Source organism: Scomber scombrus, chromosome 20 (genome assembly GCF_963691925.1).
Source record: "Scomber scombrus chromosome 20, fScoSco1.1, whole genome shotgun sequence".
Taxonomy (NCBI): Eukaryota; Metazoa; Chordata; class Actinopteri; order Scombriformes; family Scombridae; genus Scomber; species Scomber scombrus.
In genome coordinates, this window is record NC_084989.1 from 23,705,086 (window position 1) to 23,733,028 (window position 27,943).

Sequence of the window (27,943 nt, forward strand, 5' to 3'; positions counted from 1 at the left end):
ATTAGCATTCATTCACGCTCCTGTCTCCTGCAGGTGAAGTATAAAGAAGGTCTGAAGCAGAAGATTCAGAGCAGTTTGTACCATCAGCTACCGGAAACCACAGAGACACAGCTGGCCAAACAGCTGTCTGAGCTGCAGAGTGAGGTACATGAACAGGACTCCAGCTTCTTAACACATGCAAATCTGATTTAAAACAAGACTGAAAAACATGTTAAACAGAAACTTTGGCTCCAAACATTTAAAGTTACACCACAAAACTAAGAGTTAACGACAGATGTTCTACATGGCAGCAGAAGCTTGAGTTAGTACATGTTTAACCCTCCTGTTGTCCTCGAGTCAAGGAAGGAAGGGAGGGAGGAAGAAGGAAGGAAAGGAGGGAGGGATGGAGGGAGGGAGGAATGAAGAAGGAAGGAAAGGAGGGAGGAAAGGAAAGAAGGAAGGATGGAGGAAATAAGGAAGGAATGCAGGAGGGAGCGAGGAAAGAAGGAAGGTAGGAGGGTAGGGGGGAGGAAAGAAAGAGAGAAGGAGGAAGGACAGACGGAAGGGAGGAAGGAAGGAAGGAGGGAAGGAAAGAAGGAGGGAGGGAGGAAGGACAGAAGGAACAGTCGAAACAGACGGGGTCAATTTGACCCAGGAGGACGACAGGAGGGTTAAATCAACTGTTATACAGCTCCAACATGAAGCTGACATGTAAAACTGAGCATTAAGGCAGTAGTGTGTGTGTGTGTGTGTGTGTGTGTGTGTGTGTGTGTGTGTGTGTGTGTGTGTGTGTTTGTGTGAGAATGATGTTAAAGACACCATCTCTCCTCTGACATCTCACGAGAAAGAGAAATATCATCTTGTTTCTGCTGTCTCTAAGTTCAGAGTCCCAGTAAAAGCTCAGCAGCAGCAGTGAAGCAGCATAAATCTGCAGCTTTAACATTAATAAAGGAACAAAATGAAGAAGGTTGTACTAAATATTCTCCTCTGCTGTGACAGTGAATAACTGTGTTCTGCAGAGCTGCTCTCAGGCTTCAGTCTGAGCTCCTTCAATTCTGTGAAGCATCATTTAAAGCTCTCAGGAAAAATTAGACCCACTAAAAACCCCAAAATAACATGATTACTAAGGCAGAGCTACTGTGTGATAAACCACACAACACTAGAGTTATTCCTGCCTAAATTAAACACTTTATTTATGTAACATTTTTTATATAAATAAGATGTAACACAATAACACTCCCACTCCATCCATCATAACTCATGAATTTACAATGAGGGAGGACAGAAATGTTAAAATTCATGTTATATGTTGCTACTGTATGAAACAAGAATCCATCAAAATAGATAGTCACTTAAATGGTCCATCAATTAGCAAAGTTCCTTAATTTATGGAGTAAAGTAGCTTTTTAAAGTATAGTAATGAGTTTCCTTTAAATTACACATTATGGTTGACCCGATGGGACACAGTTGGGAATACCTGAAATCTGTCTTATTCATATTTTTTCTCTTGGATCTGTATACAGTGTAATTTAACAATGGACACATGTAGCCACGACTGCTGTACTTCTTTTTTTCTTATTCCTTTTTTTTTTTTTCCTTTTTGTGTTCTTTTTTCTCAGTTGTATCTGATTTTTCCAACTGCTCCACACGCAGAATGTAATTCATGGATCTACTGTATATGTATACCTTGTTGTTTACATGTGGAGATGAAAAATTTCAATAAAAATTTAAGTTAAAAAAAAAAAAAAAATTACACATTATGGCATTTGAAAACTGGTAATACACAACTTAAATAGTTAAAGTAAAAGTGGGTGTAGGGACTTTAAATATGAATCAAATCTCAATTTTCCAGATCGTGGAAGTACACAGACAACTTAAAAAATAATTTCATACATTAAATGTTCTTTTCCATGAACATTTCTCTTCCTCCTCTTCTGCTTAGTTTTGTTTTAATCTTGTTTTTTTGTTTCCTTTTTCTGTAAAGCGTCCTTGGCTTTGTGCAAGGCGCTATATAAATTGAACTTATTATTATTAAGAAATATGATAATGAATTCAATAACACATGAATGCTTAACAAATAACATTAATCGTGATGTCTGCAGGTGAAATATAAAGAAGCAGGAAAGAAGGAAGTGAGCAGCAGCCTCTACTCTCTGCTGCCTGAAACTCTGGAGACTCAACACGCTAAAGAAGCCACAGAGCTGCTCAGAGAGGTCAACTACAGCTTTTAATCCACACAGATTAACTTCATATGATTTCAAACTGCTGATAAATGTCCTGATATAGATTATTTCATGTGTGTTTCTCTGTAACTTCTAACAGAATAAGTACAAAGACAGCATGAAGAAGGAGATGTCCACTTCCATCTACTCTACGCTGCCCGACACGACTGAAACCAACTTCGCCAGAGAGATGACGGACATGATGAGCGAGGTGCAGACATACAAAAACACCAGTTATTACATTATATTAGATTAGATTACATTACAGTAGATTAGATTAGATTACAGTAGATTACATTTGATTACATTAGATTAGATTACATTACATGACAGTAGATTACATTACATTAGATTACAGTAGATTACATTACAGGTAACATACAGATTAGATTACATTAGATTACATCACATTAGATTAGATAAAATAACTTTACATTAGATTACAGTTAAATGATATTAGATTAGATTTAGATTAGATTAGTTTTAAGTAAATTGAGATTATATTAGATTAAATAACATTAGATTTGATTGGATTACATTAGATTAAATGATATTAGATTTAGATTACATTACTTTATAGTAAATTAAGATTATATTAGATACAATAAAATGACATTACATTAGATTACAGTAAAATAAGATTATATTAGACTAGATTAGATAAAATGATTTAAGATTAATATAGATCAGATTAAAGTCGATTAGTTTAAATTACATTAGATCATCTGATTAGATTTGATCAGGTTAGGGTTAGATGAGAAGAAATAAAATGACATTAGAGTAGATTACATTCAATCAGACTAAGTTTAATCAGGTTCAGATTAGATGACATTAGATTAAAGTAGATTAGATCCAATTAGATTAGATTAAATGAGATTAGGATGGATCAAATTACAATAAATGAAATTCGATTTTTTTTTTTGGTTTAGATGTTGTTACATGCGATGGCTCGACATGTGTCTAAAAAGTCTTGATATAACTTAACGAGACGATCTTCAGATTAAATGAGTTGTGATGTTTCGTTGAACTTTAACACTGATCAGAAACACAAAGCTTTTCACCCAGCAGGTCATCGGCCTCTGATGTTCCTCTCATGAATCGGTCATCTCCAGTTTAATTATCATCAGAAAAAGGATCAAAGAGGTTATCTGTGCTGCAGCCTTGAATTTAAACAACGTGGTAGAGACGCAGTTCTGGTTAATGAGGCTCGGCTCTGCGTCAGCCTCGATCTGCGAGGACACAAAGACGAGCTCATCAAACACCGAGCATGAAAAGAAAACTGTTTAAATTACAAAATGACGAAGCAAAAAGATGAGAAATGCAAACTGAAGCCAGAAGATCAGATTACTCCCTCAAAGAGAAACAGGTTATTATCTTTATGTGAGCAGAGAGAAGCAGAAAAACTCTTAGCTTTTTTTAAGATTAGCAGCTTTGTTTTCTTTTAATGCAGCGACATCACAAAGACACACAATCCTGCTCATCTTACCTGGAAAACAAAGGAATCTGTCAGGAGAAGTTTAAGCTGCATGTTTTTGATTGTGTCTTTTTTTTTTTTTACAGAGTAAGTACAAAGAGAGCGGGAAGAAGAGCCGCTCTCAGAGTATCTACTCTCAGCTGCCAGAGACCACGGAGATGCAGTTTGCTAAAGCCGTCTCTGAGCTGCAGAGTGAGGTCAGGAACTCATTCATTCATTTATTTTAAAGCTTGATCCCAGTACTTTAGGATGCTGTATGTAACTGTGTGTGTGACAAATAAAGTACCTTTAACCTTCGTGTCGGCCTCCCGGGTCAAATTGACCTTGTCTGTTTTGACTGTTCTTTCTTTCCTCCCTTCCTTCCTTCCGTCTGTCCTTCCTCCCTCCTTCTCTCTTTCTTTTCTTCCTCTCTCTTTCCTCCCTTCCTTCCTTCCTTCCTTCCTTCCTTCCTTCCTTCCTTCCTTCCTTCCGTCCTTCCTTCCTTCCTTCCGTCTGTCCTTCCTCCCTCCTTCTCTCTTTCTTTTCTTCCTCTCTCTTTCCTCCCTTCCTTTTCTTCCTCTCTCTTTCCTCCCTTCCTTCCTTCCTTCCTTCCTTCCTTCCTTCCTTCCTTCCTTCCTTCCTTCCTTCCTTCCTTCCTTCCTTCCTTCCGTCTGTCCTTCCTCCCTCCTTCTCTCTTTCTTTTCTTCCTCTCTCTTTCCTTCCTTCCTTCCTTCCTTCCTTCCTTCCTTCCTTCCTTCCTCCCTCCCTCCCTCCCTCCCTTCAGCTGTTTTTTTCCCCAGCTGATTATCCAACCATCCTCCCAACCAATGAGCCCCAAATCACCTTATAAAAGGAAAGAGGTTCACATTAAGGATTGGTGTATGTGCTGCATTCAATATGAAAGTCCAAAGTCACGTTATTTGTACGTAGATTGAAGAGAGCGGGCTGAATAACATCAAAAACTGGGTTTGGTTTCAAGGATTAATGATCGTAACTTTAAACTCAACATCAGATGTGTGTTTGAGGTTTGAAACGGATCAATTTAGACTCAAAAAATGTGATTTTCTTCACTGCATGACACAGATTATTTATACCTCTACACCCCCTGCAGTGCAGCTTAAATTATTTTGTTTTTATTTATTAAATTACAGTTTTCTGGTGTCTGTTGTGTGTTCGGATTCATACAGAAAGCCTCATGAATGTTATGTCAGTTTTCTTCTTCTTGTGATTCTGACTTCATCTCATGTAATTCATTTTAGATGAAATATAAAAAAGGAAAGAAAGACGTGTGCAGCTCTCTGTACTCCACTCTGCCCGAGACTCTGGAGACGCTGCACGCTAAGCAGGCCTCCGATCTGCAGAGTGAGGTAAAAATACTACACACACACACACACACACACACACACACACACACACAAACACACATTATCAACACACACCCACACACTGACACACATCCATCCATCCTTCTCTCTTTCTTTTAAAGCTGGATAATGTTTGATGCTCCTGTTTGTGTGCAGCTGAAGTACAGAGCGGCTCTGAAGAACGGTCTCTCCTCCAGTCTGTTCCAGCTGATGCCGGTTACCATAGAGACGACGCACGCTAAGGAAGTCTCCGAGCTCCAAAGCGAGGTACAGAAACCACAGAAGAAGAAGAAGAAACTAGAGAGTAGCAGAAGAATGTTCAATCTGGCCCACTTTCCTTTACTGCCTTTCTTCCTTCTGTCCTGCTTTCCTTCCTTCCTTCATTCCTTCCTTCCTTCCTTCCTTCCTTCCTTCCTTCCTTCCTTCCTTCCTTCCTTCCTTCCTTCCTTCCTTCCTTCCTCCCTTCCCTCCTTCTGTCCTTCCTTCCATCTTTCCTTCCTCCCTTTCTTCTTTCCTTCATTCTGTCTGTCCTTCCATCCTTCCTTTCTTCCATCTCTGTTTGCTTCCTACCTCCTTTCCCTCTTTTCTTCCCTCCATTTCTTCCCTCATTCCTTCCTCCCTTCCGTCTTCCTTCTGTCCTTCCATTTATCCTTCCTCCCTCCCTTTCTTCCTTCCTTCCTCCCTTCCATCTTTTCTTCCCTCCTTCCTTCCATCTGTCCTTCCTCCCTTTCTTCTTTCCTTCATTCTGTCTGTCTGTCCTTTCTTCCATCCCTGTTTGCTTCCTTCCTCCCTTCCATCATTTCTTCCCTCCTTCCTTCCATCTTTCCTTCCTCCCTTCCCTCTTCCTTCTGTCCTTCCATTTATCCTTCCTCCCTCCCTTTCTTGCTTCCTTCCTCCCTTCCACCTTTTCTTCCCTCCTTTCTTCCATTTTTCCTTCCTTCCTTCCTTCCTTCCTTCCTTCCTTCCTTCCTTCCTTCCTTCCATCTTTTAAATGCTCCGTCCCACATGAGATCATATAATGTTTGTGGTTCTTGAATGAAGATGAGTTTGACTCTCTGATCTCGAGGGATTTTCTTTCTTTTATTTGATGAATCTGCTGATCAAAAATCAACATTTCTGACGTTTCAGGTGAAATACAAAGAGGAAGGTAAGAAGGAGATGAACATCAACTTGTATTCTCTGATGCCCGAAACAAAGAGGAAGGTAAGAAGGAGATGAACATCAACTTGTATTCTCTGATGCCCGAAACCATCGACAGCCAGCACGCTAAAGAGGCGTCAAACCTGCAGAGTGAGGTAATATTTCTTCCTCCTTTTGGTCCTTTGCTGCTTTTATTTTCTTGTTTTCAAATGAACATCAATCTGCAGTTAAAGTGAAAAAACACCTGAATCAACACATAACCGCTCTGTGTCTCTCTGCTGCAGCTGAAGTATAAAGAAGGTCTGAAGCAGAAGAATCAGAGCAGTTTGTACCATCAGCTCCCCGAAACCACCGAGACACAGCTGGCCAAACAGCTGTCTGAGCTGCAGAGCGAGGTACATGAACAGATCCTTTTAAAATATTATAGCACTCAAATTAAATGAGAGCAAGACTGAGAAAAGTACTCCAAAGAGGCCTCAAAGTGTTGCTGTTCTTCAGTAGTGTTACGAGTACTTTGGTAAGCTTGTCAACGAGGCTCTCAGAGGATGAAAAGAAGTCTTAAAAAATGATATTTCCATTGAAGCTTCTTGGAGTGTATTAAACAATCCACCACATTAACATTGAAAGTGACCACGTTCATTCATAATTGCAGATGAAGTACAAGGAGGCGGGTAAGAAGGAGGTGCAGACCAACCTGTACTCCCTCCTGCCTCTCACCATGGAGACGCAGCACGCTAAAGAGGCTGCAGAGCTGCTCAGTGAGGTAACGTTAGCTCCTGCTGTCACCTGTCTGATCTCTGGGAGAGGTTGCATCATGAATATTAACTTCAAATCTGTCAGTTTGATTACAAGTTGAACTGTCCTCCTCATTTATCCTCTTCTGCTGCTGTTTCGCAGATCAAATACAAGGAGAGTGGGAAGAAGGAGATGTCCACTTCTCTGTACTCAACCCTGCCCGACACTTTAGAAACCAACTTCGCCAAAGAGATGACTGATGTGCAGAGCCAGGTGAATGAAAACCTGCCCAAAAAATATCCCTCAGTCACATGAACTGTGTACATGATGTGAGATAAATCATAAGTCTCCAGTTATCAGAGAAGATATCAGAGGAGGTGAGAAAGAGTTTAAACATTTTACTAAAAGATGAACATTTTCTATCAGTTTACTAAATAGATAGGAAGCTACTACTTAAAATAGTGTGATTTCAAATGTATAAAAAACTGAACTCTATATAATTTGGGATTCATTATAATAAAAACATACCAAGTTTTGAAGGAACTGCTCCATTTAATCGTATTACATGATCTTTTTTAAACAGACTTCCAAAGAAACTTATGTAGAATATAGAGAGCCTTTACAATATGTTTTTACTGATACCTTCAATGCAACAGCAGCGTCTAATTTTTTACTCTCATGTCAGTATCATCATTCAGGCTGTGAAAAGCTCAGTTTAAGGATAATTTAAACATTTAAACCATGTTACTGCTGGACTTTAAGTTCTTATGCCTCGGCCCAAGCAGCCACAATAGACAGACAGACCATGACAGACATTTAACAAAATATATTTATTTAAATCAAGATAAAGTCAAATTAAAAGTAACTAAAGTGTGAGGTGTGAACATCAGTGGCATCGGTAGTGTTAAGGCTGGGTGATGGATGCATGAATATGTGTGTGTGAAAGTGTTGTAATGTGCAGAAAGCAGAATAACTACAACTGAAGCTGCGTAACCTCAAACCAAACCAAACCAAACCAGTGATGGTGCATGTGAGGAGAAGCAGAGGAGAGATAGTCAGCAGGGAGATCTCAGCCTAAGTGCTCTGAGTTACTGCATTTAGCCTCAGCTCTTCACCTGCAAGGAAGAGAAGAGCTACACCCAACACATCGCCTCACAGGAGCATCACAAACTAAACTTACATGCATAACCTTTAGCTCTATAGGAGGAAACCCATGCATGAAGAGATTAGCTTTACATTAAGGGATATATCTGCTCATATTCTGTCAAAGCATCTCATGAGGAGACCAAAACCAACAATTGCTATTAAGCTGCACTGGGTAACATCTTCCTTCCTCACCATGAACAACACACTGTACTTTATTCTGACTCCCACACACAGACACTGTCCTGCTGCTAGAAATACTCACTTTATTTATTTATTTATTTATTTGTTTGTTTGTTAGGATCCCCCTTAGCTGTGCCATAAATCACAGCTCGTCTTGTAGAGCACAAAATGAGGATTAATACGCTGCTGAAAATAGTCCAACGACAAAATGCTTTCCGTTTCCTCCAGCTTGTTTTCAGGGATTAATGAACCTCTCTGTAAAAATGAAACTATATATTTAGGATGTGTTTACATCTTCAGTAGGAAATGATGTGCTTTGAGCTGAGAGAGAGAGAGAGAGAGAGAGAGAGAGAGAGAGAGAGAGAGAGAGAGAGAGAGATGAAGAGAGAGAGAGAGAGAGGAGAGAGATGAGAGAGAGAGAGAGAGAGAGATGAGAGAGAGAGAGAGAGAGAGAGAGAGGAGAAATGAGAAAGTACTGAGTTGATTATAAGAAACAAAGCAGCCTTATCCTGTAAAATGATGAAGGGTTAATGATGCTTGTTTGTGTCCATGTGGTTTAGTTTAAATTTAAAGGGTTAAAATGATAAAATAAACGTATGAATAACTTGCACACATTCTTTTTTTGTGGACCCAGCATCAAATTTCTGCTTTTAATCCATTTAGAGAGAATATATTAGAGGATTATGGCAAAAATGTCTAAGTGGTGTAACCATAAAAACTTTGTACCAAATAATTCAACTTGCTTAAAAACAGTAAATAGTCAATAAAACACCATATCAACTAGTTTGGCATGATCTTACATTATAACTTTATATTAAATAAAGGTAATGGAATACAATTGTTCTAAATATTACATTTACTCTGGTAACCATGGAGATCAGGAACCTGACTGCTTTACTTCTTTCTTTCTTTCTTTCTTTCTTTCTTTCTTTCTTCCTTTCTTTCTTTCTTTCTTTCTTTCTAATTCTTTCTTTCTTTCTTTCCTTTCTTTCTTTCTTTCTTTGTTTTGTTTCTTTCTTACTTTTTCTTTCTTCTCTTATTCCTTGTTTGTCTTTCTTTCTCTCCTCCAACTTTGTGTTATTTCTTTCTCTTATTCCTCCTCTTTTTTTCTTTCTTTCTTTCTTTCTTTCTAGGTGGATACAATATGTAATATGTATCATTCTTTTGTGGTTACACCATTTGACATTTTATTACTTTTGGTAAAAAAATGGTGCAAATGTCATTTCAAATGATATAAAACCAACAAAAATACTAAATGTACATTTTAACAAACCTGATGCTGCTTTTAAATCTAATTTTATATCGTCAATAAAAAGACAATAAACAATAGTAGTAAAGAAAATATATAATAAAACATATTTAAAATAATCGTGACATTATGTAGAAGAGTTATAATTGGTGTTGAGTGATAATATACCTGAGTTAATATTGTTATTGTACAGATTTTAAGTACATGAAATACTTGATATTGTACAGTAGCATGAAATTTGAGATATGAGATTTAGTCAAATAAACTGAGCTAATAGAGCTGAGTTTAAATAAAGAAGCACAAATAAACTAAAAGAAAGTTAACTAACTAACGTGGGGAATTACGTTGTAACTTCACGCTGAATGAGATGAAATAAACACGAGATCTCCGTCACGCAGGATCCTGGATGAGCTTCAGCCGAGAGCTGGAGTCTCCTCAGAATAACTGGAGAGAGCTGCAGGAAGAAGAATGCTGTTTGATTAGTTATAAATAATCACCGAGCCATTATCCAATGCTGTCTGATGTTTATACCGTAGACGCTCATCACAGGCCAGATTAGCATCAGGAACAGGATCAAAGGGGCATCGCAGGCTGTTTGAAATGTGCATTCAGTAAGAAGCATTAACCTTATCTGATGTTCGGGGAGAGAGGGGAGATGGAGGGGTAACTATGCTTTTTAGGGTGCAGGGAAAATAAACTTTCTTTGTCCTATTGTGACCCTGAAGAGATTTAAGGAGGATGCACAGCTGTAGACGCTCAGATTTAGATATATATAAAATTATGAATAATACAGCAATTTATTCATCCCTGGTAGGAAATGCCAAACATTTTTTAAATTTTCTTTCTTTTCAGTCATAAAAAGGTGACTGAAATTCAAATTCCACCAAAACCAACTCTTTATCTCCCAGTTTCAACTCTTATATTGAAACCAAACACTAATCTGATTACAATTATTCCCTCCAAATCTCAAATCTGTACATCTCAGTGTGTCGATCTAGATCGTTTTAATGTAAAGTGACTATAAACCATAGACTGTATATAAGAAATGGACGTAACATCCATGACGTCACCCATTGGTTTGTGGACTGCTGCTCGGATCCGAGCAGCGCCATCTTGAAAATTTCCGGTGCATGCTGGGAAAAATAAAAACAGGGATTCTACTTATATGGGCATCAGGAGGAGCATGAGGCGCCCTCCTGAACCTGTGAACCAATCAACCTGTCAATCACGACGTAGCCACGCCCTAATGCATACCCTGCTTTATCGTCACATATAAAATCAGGGAGGCCAAAATGTCCCAAATGAACATCATACTGCATTGAAGAAGGCTTTAAACTAGCGATTGAGACCATAAACACATTTTGAAAACGTTTACTGAGGTTAGAAATCAAGTGAGAAGTTGGTGAATTCTCCATTGACTTGTATAGAGACGGAAGTCCTTTTGACACCAAAACGGTCGCCCCCTGGTGGCCTTTTGATAGAATGCAGTTTTAAGTTACTTCCGCATTGGCTTCATTTCAGAGGACCTGAACTCCCCACCTGCTATAAACTGACTGTATTATAGGGGTGGGAATCACCAGAGGCTCCACGATACAGTATTATCACGATACAATATTATTCCGGTTTTAAATATATTGCAATATGCTGGCGTCTGTGTATTGATACAATATTGTCATGCAAAATATCACGATACTATGCTGTATTGATTTCCCCCCCCCACCCCTACTGCATTAATGTAACAGTTTCACAAACAAGCACACAGTTTTTTTTATTAAAATGATAAATAAACTGTATTCATGATCTGTTTCATAAGTTCAGCATCAGCAAATCAGTCTCATCTGTTTTCACGTCTCTTTCTCTTTCAGAACAAATACAAGGAGGACGGGAAGAAGAGCCGCTCTCAGAGTTTATACTCTCAGCTCCCAGAAACAGCAGAGACTCAATTTGCTAAGACTGTGTCTGAGCTGCAGAGTGAGGTGAGGGAGGCAAATATTTAATTAATACATCAAAATGACACCTAACTTTATCTACAAGTGTCTGCAAACAAAGTAAAACCCTGCAGCACTAAAGCATCTGGAAAGACTAAAAGTTTGTTTTATGAAGGCAGACAAATTAAAGTACTGTGTAGTTTTAATGCATTGAATATATTTTAAAGCAGGCCTTAGCAAGATATTCTTAAAAAACACATAAAAAGCTTTACTGTATATATTTAAAAGCTGATTCCAGGTTGATGAATCCAGAATAAATCACAGATATGCAGATGATACTGAACTTTATATGTTTCATTTGATTCAACAGCATTTTAGTCTTATTGCTAAACAGTTAATTATTAATTAAGAGTTACAAGTGACCAATTAAATTGAAATTTAAGGTATGAAACCAGTTATAAACTAGAAACAGGTATTATGTAAGTAGGGATCTATTCTAAAAGCTTAATGTAAAGACGGTCGGTGTTATATAAACTAGTGCTTCAGCTGACAGCTCTTCGATCTTTCTGTTACTGTTTCTAGAGGAGAAGAAAACAAGATGATTATTTACTTTATTTATTCTATGTGTGTATTTGAGGTGCTTTTTATCTAAACTAAACATTAAGTACATTATTGGTTGTTGTTCTGTTTCAGATGAGATACAAAGAAGCGGGAAAGAAAGGAACGACGAGCTGTTTGTACTCGACTCTACCCGAGACTCTGGAGACTCAACACGCTAAAGAGGCTTCACAGCTGCAGAGTCAGGTACACACACACACACACACACACACACACACACACCTACACACAGACACACACACACACACACACACACACACACACACACACTCACTCACTCACTCACTCACTCACTCACTCACTCACTCACTCACTCACTCACTCACTCACTCACTCTCTCACACACACACACACACACACACACACACACACACACACAAATACACACCTACACACACACACACACACACACACACACACACACCCAAAGTCTGTCCTCCTGTCTTTCATTTACTCTCAGCTACTCCTGTCCATGGATGGTGATGATTCTCTAGAAGTTGTTTAAAAACTTCCAAAAATAAAGTTCACTTGAGTTTGAAACTGGTTGGTTTGAGTCTACGTCATCACACATTATAAGCTAACATTATATTTTATTTTACAGGAAGAAAACATGGTTGAATTTTGATATAAGAAGACAAAGACATAGATTTTTTTTGTTTGTGTTTTTTTGTTGTGTTTTATGTTCAATAAATGCACAAAATTAAGACTTTTTTTTATTCCATCTCAACTTTAAACTAACTTTTTTAGATTATTGAAGGACTATTTTATCTGCCTGGTGTAGATTTACTTGGTTTTTAAGACAGTAGAAACTTTTTAAGCCTGTTTGAAAATGTTTATCTGACTAAAACAACAGATCTGTAAATGTCTCAGAGAAGCTTGAACAAAGAAAACCCAAAGTTTGAATTATCTTATTATGTTCTTCTTCCCTTCATCTTGTTCTCTTGTCTCTTGGAGTTTAAACTGCATAAATATTTACAGTATTGAACTTAAATCAGTTAAATTGATCCATATCGGACGTGTTTTAACCCTCTTTGCTGCAGCTGAAGTACAAACAGAGTCAGACGAAGGACTCGACTAGTCTGTTCCACCTGATGGCAGAAACCAACGACACTGAGTTCGCCAGACAGCAGTCGGAGATGTTCAGTGAGGTATGAAATGTTTCTCTTTGGTTGTTTGTTCCAAAACTGGACTTCAGTTATCAGATTTATTAGGTAACGAGTTAATAAAGTCTTTATATATCAATGTTTGATTGGAAAAGGTACATTAAAGTTTATTAACCCTTCACAGGAATGTTTCTGCTTATGTGTTTAATGTGATTATTTTCTCTCAGCTGTCAGAACATTTAAATTAAACTCAACTCCGGCTTTATTTTATTCTACTTTATTTAATGTTATTTCATTATTACTATCATTCTATATTTTTATCTTCTCATCAATTTTATTCGTCTCAGTTTATTTTGTCTTTTTAATCTCCTTTTAGTCATTAATGTAGCTTTTATTAAACTCTATCTCTTTTATTTAATTTTACTTTTTAACCTAGATTTTTGCTCTAACTTTTAATAAAGTTTTTCTCTTATTCCCTTTTTTTGTTTAGTTTCTCTTTCTTTATTTTGTAATAGATTTTTATTTTAGATCCTAAATCTATTTTTATTACATTTTTATCATCTTATTTTCTCTCACATTGACCTCGAATCGTTCTTTTCTTTTTATTCCTCTTCTACATCCTGAAATGTTGATTTATAAACTAACTTCTGAGTGTAAGAATGAGTCAACGTGTGTTTTTATTCTATATAATTCTGACTGTATTTTGTTTCATCACCAGGTGAAATATAAAGAAGAAGGTAAGAAGGAGATGAGTGTGAATCTTTACGCTGTGCTTCCCGACACCATCGACTCTCAACACGCTAAAGAGCTCAGAGACATGCAGAGTGAGGTGAGTTCAGGCTGTAGACCCAATATTTAAAGTCCAGTTCATGTCAGACTCTAACAGAATAACATGAAGACTTTATATCATGCAGCACATTCATAAAAGATGAATAAAGTTGTTCTTTCTCTGACTCTGAGTCTCTGTGTAGAGAAGGTGATGAAGCCAATTAAAGCTTTATTTTAATAATAATATAACATTAAGAAATGAGGAAGAAAGAAAAAACAAGCTGAACCATGAAAAATAGACCCTGTATTAACTGAGATTCATACTAGAAGAATAGTTAAATATGATCTTAGTGGTGAAATACAGTCAGTAATTTAATCCAAAAGTTCTACTGCGGCCGTGAATAGTTGAGTTTAAATTCTACAGCTAAAAACATGCAGAGAGCAGCTGTTTTTGAGGCTTATTCCAGTGTTTTTTGAATCAGATTATCTAAATTTGACAACCTTTAGGTCACTTCCTACTACTACTAATAATAATGCATTTAATTTGAAGGCACCTTTATTTTTTTGTAATTTAATTTTTTATTAATTTCAACTGCAACAATGAATTCAGTCACTGAGAAAGTTGCAGGAAAAAAAACAAAAAACAGACAAAAACAATCAACAAGTAGACCAAAAAAAAAGAAGGCAGCTCCACATTTACCATTTACCATACACAGTATCTTATGTTTCTTGTGCACTCATACATTCATTGAAAATAATATAAATTTCAATATTCAAGTTTCAATAAGAGTTAAGTTTAGCTTTATACATTGTCTTCTCCTTTTAAATACAACTTTCGGGAAATATAATTAAACTTCTACCTGAATAAATACAATTTTAGAGATTCTGTGATGGATGTTTGACTTTTACCTTCCTGAAATCCTGACTACGTTCTTAATTGTGTCTTTTTTTGGGGTCTTAAATATTGTCACCACTGTGCTGCTTTGGAGGAAATCACCAGTGTTACAAACTTACTTCTTAGTTTTCTGATCTTGTAGCTTTGAGCTCAGTCGTGTCGTTTGTGTCTTTCAGGTTAAATATAAAGAAGCCAGTAAGAAACAAGCATCGACGTCTCTGTATCATCAACTGCCCGAAACTCTGGAGACGCAACACGCTAAAGAGGCTTCACAGCTGCAGAGTCAGGTACACACACACACACACACACACACACACACACACACACACACACACACACACACACACACACACACACACACACACACACACACACACACACACACACACACACACACACACACAAGATGCATTTACACCACATCACACACCTTTCACTATACTTATAATTCAAGTATCTGAGTTTTGCATCTTTTTAAACATAGAAAAGCTGATTTTTTGCACCATTTAAGTCTCTTAAAGGCTGCTCAGTGTCTTTAGCAGTGTCGCAGCCTTGTTGCATCATTTTAAACATCTCGTTCCTCGCTCTGCCCCCCCTCTCCTTCCTCCCCCCTCCCCCTCTCTGTATCTCACAGGTTTTGTATAAAGAGGCTGTCAGGAAGGATTTGTCGTGTCCCGTTTACCACCAGCTTCCCGACACCATGGAGACGCAGTTTGCCCGAGAGCTCACTGAAATGCAGAGTCAGGTTAGAAACTAAAACCTCACAGTGAAGTCTTTAAATCACCTTTTAACAACCGTACGGAAGCTCAGAGAGGACAGTGAGATAGTTGTTGTTTTTTCTGGACATCCAATTTTTATGTCTGATATTTTTACTCCTGTGTTAATAACTCAATTTTTTTTTTTTTCTAAGGTGTGATTTTTTTTTTTTTTTTTTTGTGAAAACAGGTTTTTTTAAAAACTAAAGAAAAAAAAACTTTGGTAGATGGAAAAAAGTTTAAAAGAATCTTAGATAAACAATCCTGACAAAACTTTTTTTTCATATTTTATTTATTTATTTATTCAATTTTGTGGGGAAAAAATTTGCTAGGTGGAAAAAAAGTTGTAAAAAATCACAGCAGAGAAAATATGATATATTAAAATGTGATTTAATGTGATTAAAATATTCTAGAAAGTTTTTTGGGAAGATCTCAGTTAATAAATGTTACTAATTAAAGGTAAAATAGGAAAATAACAGCTCTGATTAAACCCAACAATCCCTTATTCCTTTATTATTGGAAACCAAGCAGCACATCTGTATGAATTCCAGTTGTTGAATATATTTTGCTGCTTATTATTGACGTCATGTTATCTGATCATTAAGTGTGTGTTTTTCTGTCCTGTGGCTCGTAGATAAAGTACAGAGAGGAAGGGAAGAGGTGTCTCCCTCAGAGTATGTACTCCCAGCTGCCCGAAACCATCGACACTCAGTTCCATAAAACTGTGTCAGAGCTGCAGAGTGAGGTGAGCAAAGAGGAAAGAGGGAAGAGGAAAGAGGAAAGAGGAAAGAGGGAAGAGGAAAGAGGGAAGAGGGAAGAGGACTGTTAGTAAAGCTTTAAAAGGAAATGAATTCATGCATTTATAGATACATTAATAAAATTGTTCCTTTTTTTAAGTTAATCTGAAGATAAATGAGGATAAAGCTTGTTTGTGTGATTTAATGTGATTGACAGGTAATGCTCTAAAAGTGAGGTCAAACATGAGGCTCGTGGGCCAGAACAGGCCCGCCGAGGGGTTTAATCTGGCCCACTTTCCCTCCTGTCTTCTTTTCCTTCCTACTTTCCTTCTATCCTTCTTTTCCTTCCTTCCTTCCTTCCTTCCTTCCTTCCTTCCTTCCTTCCTTCCTTCCTTCCTACCGTCCTCCCTTTCTTCCTTCCTTCCCTATTTTCTTCCCTCCTTCCTTCCTTCTGCTCTTCTTCACTTCCTTCCTTCTTTAATTTTTTCCATCTTTCCTTCCTGTCTCCTTTAAATAAATAACAACATGTAAAAATAACTGTTTCATTGTAAAATATATTTCCTGCAGCAGCTTTTAAGTCTTTAAATGTTTGTTGTCTTTTTCTTTTTTTCTAGAGTAAATATAAGAAGTCTGGACGGCAGGACGCTGGCAGCTCTCTGTACTCTGTGATGGCTGAAACTCTGGACACTCAACACGCTAAGCAGGCCTCACAGATCCAGAGCCAGGTAACGTCCACATCACATGACCTCACATGACCTCACGTCCTGTGACATGGTGACATCATCCTGCTCTAATGGGCATAAATTACAATCTCAACCAATTAAACCTTTCATAACTCTTTAATAAACATCCTCTCTCGTCCATCTGTTACTTAAAATAAAAACATGTTTCTCTCCTAAAATAGATTCCTGGTTGGTTTAAACTCTCTGTACTGTGTCCCACCTCCAACATCTCTTTATTTTAACAGGATATAAATAAAATAAAGGAAGTAAGAGTGACTTTAAAACGCTCTCTGTTTTAACCTTAACCTAAATTTGATCTTTGATTTATACATAATCCCAGTTTGGCTATTTTTTTTTATGCTTTATATCATTTTTAGGACCTTACAAGTATAATAATGTTTTAAAAATAATGAAGAAGTGTCTGAATCAATATAGATTTGGTTAAAACATGGGGTCAAAAAAAGCCAAAAAGAAAATAGTAAATAGTGACGGTGTCTTAAAAGACTAAAGTAACATTCCTTTAAAATTTGCCATATTTGAATTGTTACACTTTTTCTTTCTTTACTTTACTTTTCTTTTACAATCTTGTCTAAATTTGTCTGATTTTATATTTGTTTTTCCTCTTTCTAGTCTGTGTTTTCCCCTCTATGCTTTGAACATATATTGTTACTCTCTTTTCTCTTTCTTTATATAATATTGTGGGTTTTTCTGTGTTAACTCTGGACTTCAGGAAGAGTAGCTGTTGCCCTAATGACTAATGAGGATCCTACTAAACTAAACTAAACTTTAATAATCTGAAAACATAAACTCCTCCTGAGCCTTTCCTCTCCTGTCGTCCCTGCAGCTGAAGTACAAAGAGGAGATGCAGAAGGAGCAGCCGTCCTCTCTGTTCTCCACGCTCCCCGAAACGCTGCAGACTCAACTCGCCAAGGAGGTGACGGAGCTGCAGAGTCAGGTGATTAAAAGCTTTTTACTTTTTATTATTAAAACTGATTTTAACGTAGCAGTCCTTGAACGCAGCAGCCTTAACCATCCTGTTGTCGAGTCAAGGAAGGAAGGGAGGAAGAAGGAAGGAAAGGAGGGGGGGGAGGAAGGAAGGAAGGGAGGAAAGAAGAAAGAAGGAGGGAAGGAAGGAAGGAAAGGAGCGAGGAAGGAATGGAGGAAAGGAAAGAAGGAAGGGAGGAAGGACAAAATGAAGGAAGGAAGGCAGTTAGGAGGGAGGGAGGGATAAAGGAAAAGAGGAAGGAAGGAAAGAAGGTAGGGGGGGAAGGTAGGGGGAGGAAAGAAAGAGAGAAGGAGGGAGGGAAGAAAGAAGGGAGGAAGGAAAGGAAGGAAGGAAAGAAAGAAGGAGGGAGGGAGGACGGAAGGAAGCAAGGGATGAATTTGACCCGGGAGGACGACACGAAGGTTAAGAAGCTGATGATTGAAACTCTGGAAGTGTTGATTTTGCTCTGATACCCATCGATTAAAAAAAAACAAATTCTGGTCATTATTATTAACATTTAAACAACATAACAACAGTTCTTTCATGTAGACGTTGATAGAAAGTAAACATCACAGAGCAGCATCTGGTCCAAAGCTGCAGCACACACAGTCAAACTGCTGCATAATTACAGTTTTTCTTTTTTTCTTCGTGACCTTTTAAGTTTCCTCCCTGAATGTTGGTCCATGCTGAGCTGTCTCATAGCGTCTCCTCCACAGCCGTCATGTCTGTGCAGGAGGAGGCTGCTCCAAAAATAAAATGTTACCTCACAAAACAGAAAACAGCAATGTGTTCTGGATGCACTGTAACGTTTTATACTCCTGTTTTATTCTAGTTTGGCTTGATTTTATATCCAATTTAACACTTTTAATCATATTTAAATGTCTTTAAATGTGAGGTTACCTGTCTAAACATATATTGTTTTTAATAATGATAATAATAATAATGCATTTTATTTAAAGGTGCCTTTCAAAGCACATAAAACAGTACATCAAACAATATAAATCAGGTAACATTTAGTGCAAAGATAAAGAATAAATATGAATGTGACTGTGTTTTGAGCTGGTTTCTTTTAAATGAATTAAAAGTGTAAGTTCAGATCTTAAGCAGCCTTTAAGAAAACTTGTATTGCTCTGAAATCTGCAGAAAAAAACAACTTTTCTCTCTAAGATTTCAGTCAATAGATTAAATCCTCAACGGCTCATTTTTCCTCTTAACTCAGGAAGTCATGCAGCTTTAAAACTGATTTTTTTCACCTATATGTGCCTCTCAAACATTAGTTAATATCTCTACATTGACTTAGTTTAGTTCATTTATTATCTACTTCATTTACAGAAGAGTGTGTGAAATAAAGAAGATAATATCTGGTTCTGCTGCATCGACTCTGATCCTTTTTTGTCCTGCAATGTTTTTAAAAAATGTTTGTTTGTTTTGTTTGTGTGATGCAGCTGAAATATAAAGAGGGCTGTAAGAAGGAAGCATCCTCCGCTCTGTATCACCTCCTCCCTGAGACAGCAGACATGCACTTTGCCAAACAGATGTCAGAGATCCAGAGCGAGGTGCAGTGATGCTACGTTTCTATTCACTCATTCATATGTTTTCTTCACTCGTTTCTTTCAGTGTAATAGTTTTAATATTTTGTATTTATTCCCCTCTCTCTCTCTCTCTCTCTCTCTCTCTCTCTCTCTCTCTCTTTTAAGGTGAAGTACAAGCAAGACAAAGAAGATCTGCCCAACACGTTGTTCTCTCTGCTGCCTGAAACTCTGGAGACTCAGTTTATTAAAGAGATGGCCGAGACTCACAGCGAGGTGAGAAACTCTGACGTTACTGTCCTCTCCTCCATGCTCGTTGGCTTTAAGATGTAGTTTCTTAAAGGGGCAATGCTCAAAAGCAGCTCGAGGATGTTTTTATTGAATATTCTTCACATTTTTCACATGATTCCTCGTGTCAGTATAAGTCGTCTCAGCTCCAGAAGAAATGAACTGGATAGACAGTTATAATAATAATAATAATAATAATGCATTTTTTTAAATCAAAGACACCTTTCAAAGCACTCAAGGAAACCCTTACAAGACACAAACAACAACAACAGCACAACAAACAATATAAATCGGCTAACATTGATGTGGAAGTTAGTGCAGTAGATTTGCATGAACAATCAAGTCCTTTTTAAATATTTACATTCATTTTTTTTACAGTGTGTAAAGTAGGCATGCTTTATTAAATGCTATGGTTATTTATTTTCATTATATTTCAATGAGACACAACATTACAGCTTATATAGTAAGTAAATGTAATGTTTTTTTAAGGGCCTGCTGCATCATAATCACTATCCACATCCTTTCAATACGATGTTATTTGTGATTTTTTTTGTGTGTAAGGTGCACATCTCCAGCTCTATATTAATATTCTGTGTCTCTACTGGAATATCTTTGCATGATTTCCAGTTAAAAACTCCTTATTTATCTTCTACTGGTCCTTTATGCAGCCGCTCAGTTCAGCCTCTGTATGTTAACAGGCCGTTTTAAGCTCCTGTCTCTTTAAGGATTTCACTTCTTTTTTTCTCCTTCTTTACTCCAAATGTTCAACTTCTCAAATCACATCCATACATGTTGGAGCTCTGGTTGGAAAAGTTGGGATCTTTAATCATGTTTAAACATCCAACATGATAACAGGATATAAATACCTCATTAATTACAGCAGCTTGTTTCCATATGTTCCTCTAATGTCAGCAGTCTCAGTATATTCCTGTAGCCGCTGTATGTGTTCTATGTGTGATGTTAAACGTGTTGCTGGTTGAGATCATCTGGCAGCGTGTCAGGTGACAGACAGCTCACAGATAAAGGAGGTCTGGATTTAACTCTGCAGACTCTCAGCTAATAAACACTAATGAACAATATACACACTAAATAACACACACACACTATTACAAACCTAAACATCCATAAATGTGTCGGATCTCTTAGTTATCTCTGATTTATCACAGTTTTAAATGTGTCAGCAACAAGACCTTAAAACCTAAAATTTGAAATCCGATTGGACAACAGCTGATAAAGCCTGCTGCTGATGTCACAGCGTGGTCGCTATGACAACGACCAATAGGATGCAGAGCTGATAACGCTCGCTGCTGAAGACATTTTTAGACGTTCAGTAGAAGAAAAGTTTCAGGATTGTGGTACGTTTAATATTTCATTTATTTAATATATCAGTGTGGTTATTTACTGACTGTGTGTGTGTGTGTGCGTGTGCGTGTGTGTGTGTGTGTGTGTGTGTCTCAGGTGAAGTATAAGGAGGCAGCGAAGCAGCAGGCATCGTCGTCTCTTTACTCTAAACTGGCTGAAACTCTGGAGACCAAACACGCTAAAGAAGCTGCTGAACTGCAGAGTGAAGTGAGTCTGTTTATCTCTCACATGTTTACCTCTTTAACTTTCTTCATCTATTTATCTTTTTATTTCTCTCTCTCTCTCTCTCTCTCTCTCTCTCTCTCTCTCTCTCTCTCTCTATTCTCTCCTTCTTTATGTTTGGTTACTTAACTACAACAGTGTCCTCTCTGCTTCTCAAAATCCAACTTTTGTCCCCCAACTTTTATTGATTATTGATTATATAGCAGCTTTCATACAGACTAGTGGAGTTCAAAGTGCTTTACAGTGAGTTGATTGACAATCTGATAATTTAAAAAAAAAAAGAATAATAATAATAATAAAAGGAATAAAAACAAAGACAAAAGTGGAGACCAATGCACGCAAGAGAAAATAAAAAATGCTTAAAAATGTAAATAAAATAAGTGAAAATAAATAATTAAATAGATAAAAATAATTAAATAAATAACTGAATTAAATAGTCCAATCCGGCCCACTTTCCTTCCTCTCTTCCTTTCTTCCTTCCCTCTTTCCTTCCTGTCTTCTTTCCTTCCTTCCTTCCTTCCATCTTTTTAATGGTTTGGCCCACATGAAGTCAAATCAGTCTGTTTGTGGCCCTTGAATGAAAATGAGTTTGACCCTCTGATCTAATTGAACATCATTCAAAGATATGTCAGTAAAGGAAAATGATCTTTAGTTAAAGAGTGAGATGAATCATTAAGTATCAGTAAATCTAATATTTCCTTTGTGACATTATTGATACACACTCGAGTCGTCCCGTTATAGATTTATATAGTTATAGTTATACTTTAGTTATATAGACGTTTATAAATGTTGTGATTATGTTTTGTTTTGTTTCTGACAGAAAAAGTACAAAGATGAAGGCAGGAAGGAGATGATGTCGTCTCTTTACTCTCAGCTGCCCGAAACCTCCGAGACTCAGTTTGCACGAGAGATGACGGAGTTACAGAGCGAGGTGGAGAACACACACACACACACACACACACACACACACACACACACACACACACACACACACACACACACACACACACACACAAACACACACACACACACACACACACACACACAAACACACACAGACACACACACACAGTTCATTATATCATATATCTTGCCTTCATCTTTTATTCTTTTATTCTCTCATATTTGGACGTTGTTCTGTTTTTAATGTTAATTTATTCAACTGAAATATTCCTAAATAATAAAATATAATATAATATAAATAAATAATAAAAACTGTGAAGCTGAACAATGATGTGTGAAAATGTTTCTGTCTCATTGTCTTCAGAACAAATACAAAGAGAGCGGGAAGAGGAGTCAGACCGTCAGCGCTTACTCACAGCTTCAAGAGACCAACGAAATCCAGTTTGCTAAATCTGTGTCTGACATACAGAGCCAGGTACGGAGGTTCCTTCCTTCCTTCCTTCCTTCCTTCCTTCCTTCCTTCCTTCCTTCCTTCCTTCCTTCCTTCCTTCCTTCCTTCCTTCCTTCCTCTCTTCATTCCTTCCTTCCTTCCTTCCTCTCTTCCTTCCTTCATTCCTTCCTTCCTTCCTTCCTTCCTCCCTCTCTTCCTTCCTTCCTTCCTTCCTGTCATATTTTCCTTCATCATTGCTTCCATCTTTCCTTCCTTCCTTCTTTCCTGGTTTATTTTCCTTCCTCTCCTCCTTCCTTCCCTCCTTCCTTCCATTTTTCCTTCCTGTCTTCTTTTCTTTCCTTCCTTCCTTCCTTTTATCCGTACTTCCTTTTTTTCTTCCCTCCTTCCTTCCTCCCTTTCTTCCTTCCATCATTCTGTCCGTCCTTCCTTTCTTCCCTCCCTCTTTCCTTCCATCTTTCCTTCTCTCTTTTTCTTCCCTCCTTCCTTCCATCTTTCCTTCTTCCCTTTCTTCCTTCCTGATTTTGACCCTCTGATCTAAAATCTGAGTTTATAAAACACTAACAGACTTTATGATGATTCTTCTGATGCTTATTTTATGTATTTCTTCATGTTTTATGTATTTAAGTATGTGAGCTGAAGTTTCTCATCACTTAAAGTTGAGTTTAGAGTCTCTTCTCTGAGTGATATGATGCATGTATGAAGCTTTAAATACGTCGTCCTTGTTTCTTATCCTTCCAGACTAAATATAAAGAAGCGGGAAAGAAGGAAGCGTCCAGCTCTCTGTACTCAAAGCTTCCTGAGACTCTGGAGACTCTGCACGCTAAAGAGGTTTCAGGTTTCCAGAGTCAGGTGAGCCTGAATGCAGCACGATGTGTTCAAGTACAGTCCGGTGTGGTTATATCTATCATCTTCCACAATCTGTTAGATCTGATTCATTTAAAGCTTAAAAAACCTTTAATATGACCGAGCCTCTGTATAAACCTCCCTTCTCTTTCTCTCTGTGCTGTTATATCTTATTCTCTAAATTACAGTTCTGTTAACCTATTTAATTTTAATTTGTGTTTGTGATGCACTTACACACTCAACCCTCACATACTGTTCATATTCTGACTAATCACAGTATCTCCTCACATAATTAGTCTCAATAACAAACTCCTGAACCATAAATCATTCATAAAGACTCATCAGTCACACATAAACATGATTTATCCTTAATGAAGCTTTCAGAGAGCAGAGAGAGTTTATTCTTTAGTTTCAATGATAAAAAACGATATAAAAGACACAATACTAATGTTACATAAAACATGAACTTTTTCAATTAATTTAATTTAATTTAATGTGAAAAATGAACATTCTTGACATTTTAGATGAATATGGGTCAGATATATTTCCTTGTTTGTATATTCTGGGTCACATTAGGGGACGATAACAAATTTCAGGCTGAAATAAAAAAGTGTTTTTACAGTTCTTGGATGTAAAAATGGGTCAAATTGGACTCTAAACAGTATTTAAGGGTTAAGTTAAAACCAAAAACTAAACCTCCTCCTCATACTCCTGATTTCTTTCTGTGTTACTTCCAGAAGTAGATTTACTTTTTTTGCATATTCAGACAGTTTGAGGCTTTTGTCTACTATTAAGACCTGAACTCTGAACTTTAAATGTCTTTTTACAGGTGAAGTATAAACAGGACAGTAAGAAGGAAGCGAGCGGCTCTCTGTATCATCAGCTGCCTGAAACCACACAGACACAGCTGGCTAAAGAGCTGCAGGACGTTTACAGTGAGGTGAGACACACACACACACACACACACACACACACACACACACACACACACACACTTAAAGTATTATTACATTAAACATGGAGTAATAACCTGTGTGTGTGTTTCTGTGTTCTTGTGTCACAGGTGAAGTATAAAGAAGACGGTAAGAAGGAGATCAGTAAGAACTTGTACTCGCTCCTCCCTGAGACGGCAGAGACGGAGTTCGCCAAACACGTGTCAGAAATACAGAGCGAGGTGAGGACCCTGAACGCCTCATCATTCATTTATAATTCAATTTAAGTCACTTTAAGAGCAGTGAATCTGGTTTTTTTGTGTCTAAAGACGGATAAATATTCATGAAAAATGTTTTAGTTTATTTTAAACTGTTAAATTTTGTCATTTATTTCAATTTTAATGAGTTAAACAACAACTGGAAAGACAATAATGTTACTTACTTCAGATATTTAACTCTTATATTGCTGAAAATAAAGAAATGGAGCTTCTTCTGTGGTGTTACTTGTATGTAAATTTCACTTTATATGTAAGATTTAAAACTAAATAACTGATAAATTGATTCACTTACACTGGAAACATGTTTATAAAGTACATAAACATAAAGTCTGAATACTGTTGAGTCTGTTTGTGAAATGAACCATAAGAGACGTTAAATAATGTTCTCCAAACTCTTCTGTTTCCAGGTGAAATACAAACAAGATAAAGAAGATCTACCCAACACTTTATACTCTCTGCTGCCTGAAACTCTGCAGACTCAGTTTGTTAAAGAGATGAACGAGACTCACAGTGAGGTGAGAAACACCAAGCTTTCACTTTTTACTTTTACTTGTCAATTAACCCTAAAACCTGCAGAGTTTTAGGGTTAAGATTCAGTTTAAGATGAGTGAGAATCAATGACTCAATGTGTGTGTGTGTGTGTTTCATCACATGCACTCCAGTGTGTTAACACGCTGCTGATAAACTCGTCTATTCTGGTCTCTTTATCAGAGCTGCTGGATTCCCTCCCTCTCCCTCTCCCTCTCTCTCTCCCTCTCCCTCTCTCTCTCTCTCTCTCTCTCTCTCTCTCTCTCTCTCCTCCCTCTCCCTCTCTCTCTCTCTCTCTCTCTCTCTCTCCCTCTCCCTCTCCCTCTCCCTCTCCCTCTCCCTCTCCCTCTCTCTCTCTCCCTCTCCCTCTCCCTCTCCCTCTCCGTCTCCCTCTCTCTCCCTCTCCCTCTCTCTCTCTCTCTCTCTCTCTCTCCCTTTCCCTCTCTCTCTCTCTCCCTCTCCCTCTCCCTCTCCATCTCCCTCTCCCTCTCTCTCCCTCTCATGCTGCTTCCCTTATTTTTTCTCAACATAATGACATTAAAACATTTTCTTTCCATCTCTTCTCTTTCATCCTTTTCTCTCTATTTGCTTCATCTGTTTCCCTCCTGGCGTCTTCTCTCCTTCGTCTCCTTTTTTTAGTTTTCTTTTAAGTGAATTTAAATAAAACGACGGCATCGCTCCTCTGTTTGATGTTTGATTAAACGTATTCACAACACATTTCCATCTCTCACTCTGTGTTATCTGTGCTGGTGAAATATAAATTAGAAGTTCTGTGTGTTTTATTTAGTTTTTATTTGGATATTTTATCTTCATCCTGCAGGTCAGGTATAAGGAAGCAGGGAAGAAGGAGGCCAGCAGCTCTCTGTACCACCTGCTGCCTGAGACTCTGGAGACGCAGCACGCTAAAGAGATCGGCGAGCTGCAGAGTGAAGTACTGAACACACTGCTTCCATTATTCACACGTCATCATCAATTTAAGACATTTAAGAGTCATTTATAATCTAACATCCTGTATTATGCTTTTATTCTGAAATAAACAAGCAGGGTTACAGTTAGTTAGAGCACAAACAGATCAGAGTATGGACGGATGGACAGAATGAAGGAAAGAAGAAAGGGAAGAAGGAAAGAAGGGAAGAAAGAGAAGGAAGGAAGGACTTAAGGAAGGAAGAAAGGGAGGAAGGACAGATGGAAGAAAGAAGGGAAGAAAAGAGATAAGGAAAGAAGGATGGATGGACAGATTGAAAGGAGGACATAAGGAAGAAAGGGAGGAAGGACAGAAGGAAGGAAGGAGAAAGGAACAGTGAGAAGGAAGGAAGAGAGGAAGGACAGAAGGAAGATAGGGAAGAAAAGAGAGAAGGAAGGATGGAAGAAGGAAAGATGGAAGGAAGGAGGGAAGAAAAGAGAGAAGGAAAGATAGAAGGAAGGAGGGAAGAAAAGAGAGAAGGAAGGAAGGACAGAAGTAAGAAAGGAAGGACGGACAGAATGAATGAAGGGAAAAAAGGGAGGGAGGAGGGAATACAAGAAGGGAAGATGGAAGGAAGAAGGGAAGAAAAGAGAGAAGGAAGGAAGGAAAAGAAGATAGGAAGGAAAGTGGGCCGGATTGGACCCTTTGTCGGGCCGGTTCTGGCCCACGAGCCTCATGTTTGACCTCCCTGCTTTAGATGATCTCAGTTCGTTCTGCAGCGTTAAAAACATGAAACAGTTCAGATTCAGAAATGATTTAAATATGATTCAGATATTTGGTATAAAGACGTTTCAGTGACGTCGTGGTTCTCGGCTCTGCAGACAGAAGCTGCAGCATCTCTCCTCACACAGTGAATATTTGGGACTTTGAAGACTCTCTCCTAATTGCTGAGGAGATCTGTGATGCTGTTTGTAGTCAGAACAGCAGAAGTATAAAACAGAAGTCTGAGAATTCAGACAACTTCTGTCAGATATCTGAGGAACAGAAGAGTTTATGTAACGCAACTCAAATATTTAGCAGAGAGTCGTCGATCATGAGATCTGAGAGAGCTGAGAGTCTGACTGGAGGAAGAAAAGAAGGAAGGAAGGAGGGAAGAAAAGAGAGAAGGAAGGAAGGACAGAAGGAAGGAAAGATGGAAGGAAGGAGGGAAGAAAAGAGAAGGAAGGGAGGAAGGACAGGGGTCTGAGAGAGCTGAGAGTCTAACTCGAGGAAGAAAAGAAGGAAGGAAGGAGAAAAGAAAAGAGAAGGAAGGAAGGAGAAAAGAGAAGGAAGGAAGGACAGAAGGAAGAAAGGGAAGAGGGAAGAAAAGAGAGAAGGTAGGAAGGAGAGGGGTCTGAGAGAGCTGAGAGTCTAATTGAAGGAAGGAAGGAAGGAGGGAAGGAAGGAAGGAGAGATGGAAGAAAGGGAGGAAGGAAAGAAGAAAGAAAGGAGGAAAGGAAAGAAGGAAGAAAAGAGGGAAGGAAGGAAAGATGGAAGAAATGGAGGAAGGACAGAAGGAAGAAAGGAGGGAAGAAAAGAAAGAAGGGAGGAAGGAAGGAAGAAAGGGAGAAAGGAAAGAAGGAAGAAAGTGAGGAAGGAATGAGGGAAGAAAAGAGAGAAGGAAGGAGGGAAGGAAGAAAGTGAAGAAGGAAAGATGGAAGGAAGGAGGGGAAAAAAAACAGCAG

General features: G+C 37.9%; 1 protein-coding gene and 1 long non-coding RNA gene across 4 annotated transcripts in view; both read left to right on the top strand.

Moving 5' to 3' along the window:
• nebl (nebulette) overlaps positions 1-27,943 on the top strand; it is a 118,891-nt gene that overhangs the window by 58,324 nt on the left and 32,624 nt on the right. The gene's annotated exons all lie outside the window — the stretch shown is intronic.
• LOC134002073 (uncharacterized) lies at positions 7,150-12,178 on the top strand. Its single transcript, XR_009927573.1, has 3 exons — positions 7,150-7,166; positions 11,334-11,444; positions 12,090-12,178. It is a non-coding gene; the product is annotated as an uncharacterized LOC134002073 (long non-coding RNA).